Below are 4,728 nucleotides of genomic sequence, written 5' to 3'. Positions count from 1 at the left end.
AAATCAGTATAACGGATCCGTATAAAATTATGTGTAACCCTACAACCAAGCAAATTATAACTAGATCTACGAAAAAAGACTACTGATTAAAGGTTTTTTTTGGAAGGGGGGTTTAAAAAAAAAAGCATTTTGAAAAGGGTACTTGTATATTTGTGCAAGAGTGGGCTGATAAGTTCCACTGCAGTTAAAGTTCAGCGAGCATGCAGGATAAGATGGTTGTTAACTGGTCAGAGTGTAGCCAGTGTATTTTGAAACTTGGTAGCCCTCATCCATACATTAATGCAGTTCAAGGAAAGTGATGCCACAGTGAACCATGAGGAACTATCCACTAAATGTGGCAGTACCAAGTTTTACTTGTGAATTTTCAGTGTTTTAAATAGGAGGTGCCCCCCTTAGAAAAGAAAACTATTATAGATTTACTTACCATCCCCCCCTTGTTGGTAGTGTTCCCCCCCCCCCTTTTGTTGGTAGTGTTTCCCCCTGTTTGTTTACTTTAGCCCACACGTTACCCCTATATAAGCTGCCACATGTTCCAGCCTCATTCAGTTTAGCCAGCAGACAGCAGAGACAAGTTCTATATTCATTTATGTTCCTCCTACCTGGAGAGTGGTTTTCTGCTTGAAGTTTATCTGCTGATGGGAGTCAATTGGTGAGTTTTCTTGTGTATACCAATTTTCAAATATATCCCGTTTTAGTTCATTAAAAGTCTGTTTAGTTCACAGAGTAAAGGTTGACTCTGGTAAGTTTAGATCTTGGGAACTTCAAGTTTTGAAGTTTAGATACCCTTTTTGCTTAAGACAAATTCAGTGTTTTATTTCTATTGATGATGGTTGTTTTATCCTACTTAATGAAAGATTTCGTTTTTCAACAAGTTCCTTTTCAAGTTCTTTTGAGAAAAGTTTCTTAGTTGCTCTGTTTGTTTTCAACCTTGGTTATACTTAAGGATAGATTTTTGTTTTATTATTAAGAAAGGTTGAGGGTTCATTTGGATTCTAGATTTAGATTTTGTGTTTTTCTGGTACATTTTCTTAGATGTTAAAGGTTTTTTTTTTTTCTTCACCATGTGCTTTGGTTATATCTAAAGAGATTTCCTTTGTTCCCAGGTTCAATGGCCTAGTGTTCAGAGTTTTGAGCCAGTAGAGTTATTTTATGATGTGCTAAGCCTTCACTTTGGGGATTAGTGCCTCCCACTTCCCTTGGCTTGTTTATTGCTTAATGAATATGCATTAGATCATTATGTTTTCTCTTTTATTCATAAACTAAGCAGTCACAGATACAAGGCCATGGATTTTTTTAAAGTTAGCCGATAAAATTTCGAGCATAATAGATCACGACCCAAGACCTTCAGCCGTCATTGGGCCCAATCGAGGATCTGCAATGGATGTATGAGGACCAGCTCCAAGACCGGTGGGTAGCCCGTACACCTATTTACAGGACTGCCTCCATCAATTTAATAAGGTGGCAAAGAAGATGCTCGCCAAGGGTATCATCAAAGAGGACCGCCAAATGCCCATGAAGGAACTGGATAAAATGCAGCGTTTGTACAAGGACCCGCTCATCTGTCTGGAAATGTTTCTGTTGTGGAGGGAGTTCAAGGAATGGGAAAAACGTCAGTTTTTCAAACTGCCCCTAACTTATTTTAGTGATGCGAGCTCATCACATTAACAATATGGTCTTTTTAGGACCATTGTATTTTCGAAAAAGACTTTGAAATTTCACGCCTGTGAACATACTTCTTTCACCTCCGCTGTTTTTCTTTCACATGGATTAACGACATCCATCTTCATGTAAGTACACAATCATTCAGTCCTTTTCTGAACTTTGTATCTCACTGTCTAGGCCCATTCCAGGATCTGCAATGGATGTACGAGGACCGGCTCCAAGACGGGTACCCGTACACCTATTTACAAGACTGCCTCAGTCAATTTAATAAGGTGGCAAAGAAGATGCTCGCCATGGGTATCATCGAAGAGGAACGACGACTTCACCAGAAGGAACTGGATAAAATGCAGCGTGTTTACAACAACCCACTCATCTGTCTGGAAATATTTCTGTTGTGGAGGGAGCTCAAGGAACTCGAAAAACAGTTTTTCAAACTGCCCCCATGTTATAACTTATTTTAGTGATGCGAGCTCATCACATTAACAATATGGTCCTTTTAAGGACCATTACATTTTCAAAAGTGTTCATGTCTGCGCATGTATTTCTTTCCTTCAGCTATATAAGCAGATTTCAGAGGAGAATGGAAACAAGGAGCGCCCAGGCACCTCTGAATACCAGACCACAGCGTCGGACAACCCCTCAACATCATGGCGGTTCCATCTCCGAGGAAATCGACCTGCCGTGGTCCAGTCCTTCCAAAACCAAGTGTACGTCAAGATCAGGGACTATTTGCAGAGCAAGGGGAAGGGTTTCCCTTTCTGGCTGGTTCGTGAGGAATCAACTTAACACTGGAAGAGTGGAGGGCGTTGGCGAGGTCCATTCCCAACATCAGCAAGGCAGTGGTTGAGGCTGAACGTCAGTGCAGCCTTCCAAAAGAGGATGTGCCCAAGATAGCCCAAGACACCGTAGCTGATTCTGGGAGTACTCCTTGTAGCTCTCCAGTTATTGCAGGTGAAAGTGGGTATAGTATTGAAACCCCACATCCTTAACTTATGCCCAGAAAAACACATGTGCATCTTATTCTGCATTTCACTGACGTAAAGTTGTAAACACTTATTATTTTCACTTATTATTTCGCTTTGATTACTCAACAGCTGATCTTCAGATTTTTATGGAGGAGGAGGAAGAGGAGAAACAGGACGAGGTCAAGAAGGACAAGGCAAACTTGGAGGAGGATGAAGGGAGCGAAGAAGACGAAACAAAGGAAGACAATAAGGAGGAACTATGAGGTGATTTATATTCCTCAATTCATAGAAGTATAATGTTGTTCTATTTTTAAACAAATGCTTGCTGTTGAAATGCTTCCCCTCATCGATACATGGGCGAGGACATTATGTTACGGGTGCTAGGTAAATTACCCCTTGCAAACTCAACACACGTGCATGATGCTAGAGAGGTGGAAGCACATAGAAACGTATTTCGATGAAACTTTTAGCATCTTTTAAATAACATTAATCAGAAAAGGGGATGTATGTTCAAATTCTCCAATTCACCGTATTCATTCATTTTTTAGCCGATGAAATTTCGACCATAATATATCAAGACCCAAGACTTTCAGCCATCGTGGGCCCATTCAAAGATCTGCAATGGATGTATGAGGACCAGCTCCAAGACCGGTGGGTAACCCGTACACCTATTTACAGGACTGCCTCCATCAATTTAATAAGGTGGCAAAGAAGATGCTCGCCAAGGGTATCATTGAAGAGGACCGACGAATTCACCCGCAGGAACTGGATAAAATGCAGCGTGTTTACAACAACCCGCTCATCTGTCTGGAAATGTTTCTGTTGTGGAGGGAGTTCAAGGAACTGGAAAACCGTCGGTTTTTCAAACTGCCCCCATGTTATAACTTATTTTAGTGATGCGAGCTCATCACATTAACAATATGGTCCTTTTAAAGACCATTACATTTTCCAAAAAAAAAGAGAATGGAATTTCATGTCTGCGCATGTATTTCTTTCCCTCAGCTATATAAGCAGATTTCAGAGGAGAATGGAAACAAGGAGCGCCAAGGCACCTCTGAATACCAGACCACAGCGTCGGATAACCCCCTCAACATCATGGCGGTTCCCACTCCGAGGAAATTGGCATGCCATGGTCCAGTCCTTCCAAGACCAAGTGTACGTCAAGATCAGGGACTATTTGCAGAGCAAGGGGAAGGGTTTCCTTTTGTGGCTGGTTTGTGAGGAATCAACTTAACACTGGAAGAGTGAAGGGTGTTGGTAAGGTCCATTCCCAACATCAGTGAGGCCATGGTGGAGACTGAACGTCAGTGCAGCCCCCCAAAAGAGGATGTGCCCAAGATAGCCCAAGACACCGTAGCTGATTCTGGGAATACTCCTTGTAGCTCTCCAGTTATTGCAGGCAAAAGTATGTATTGTATTGAAACCCCATATCCTTAACTTATGCCCAGAAAACTACATGTGCATCATATTTTGCATATGACTGACGTAAACACTTTATGTTTTGTTTTGAATAACTCAACAGTTGATCTTCAGATGGTTCTGGAGGAGGAAGAAGAGAAGCAGGACGAGGTCAAGAAGGACAAGGCAAACTTGGAGGAGGATGAAGGGAGCAAAGAAGATGAAACGAAGGAGGACAATAAGGAGGAACCATGAGGTGATTTATATTCTGCCATTCATAGTAGTAGAATGTTATTCTATTTTGAAACAAATGTTTGCTGTTGAAATGCTCCCCCTCATCAATACATGGGCAAAGATATTACATGTATGTTACGCAGGCTTCTCCCCACGTACAAACGTGCGTATCGGCCCGATACGCTGGAATTTAGGCCCGATACACAGAAAAAAATACCGATCAGTTTTTTCAAGCCCCGATACGCACAATATTATTGTTGCAAACACCATTAACACGCACGGTATAATCATTTCAAACGTCATTACTCGATTTGACAATAAAAAATCTTGACCCAAAAAGCATAAATTTCTGAATTTTGATGCATGATGTCATGTGTGCATTACGTCAAGACCTATGCTTACCGCCGAACGAGTTTCCTGCGCCCGGCTGAGGCCGTTTGCGCTGGCGATCAACGTCGAGTCTAGATAG

General features: G+C 41.7%; 1 long non-coding RNA gene across 1 annotated transcript; it reads left to right on the top strand.

Moving 5' to 3' along the window:
* The first annotated feature begins 1,783 nt into the window (after nt 1-1,783).
* Nucleotides 1,784-3,454, top strand: LOC119729336. Its single transcript, XR_005271227.1, has 3 exons — nt 1,784-2,613; nt 2,757-2,891; nt 3,176-3,454. It is a non-coding gene; the product is annotated as an uncharacterized LOC119729336 (long non-coding RNA).
* Nucleotides 3,455-4,728: the final 1,274 nt, after the last annotated feature.

Source organism: Patiria miniata, unplaced genomic scaffold (assembly GCF_015706575.1).
Source record: "Patiria miniata isolate m_02_andy unplaced genomic scaffold, ASM1570657v1 HiC_scaffold_20, whole genome shotgun sequence".
In the NCBI taxonomy this organism is placed as follows: domain Eukaryota; kingdom Metazoa; phylum Echinodermata; class Asteroidea; order Valvatida; family Asterinidae; genus Patiria; species Patiria miniata.
This window is presented reverse-complemented; position numbering and strand designations above follow the sequence as displayed.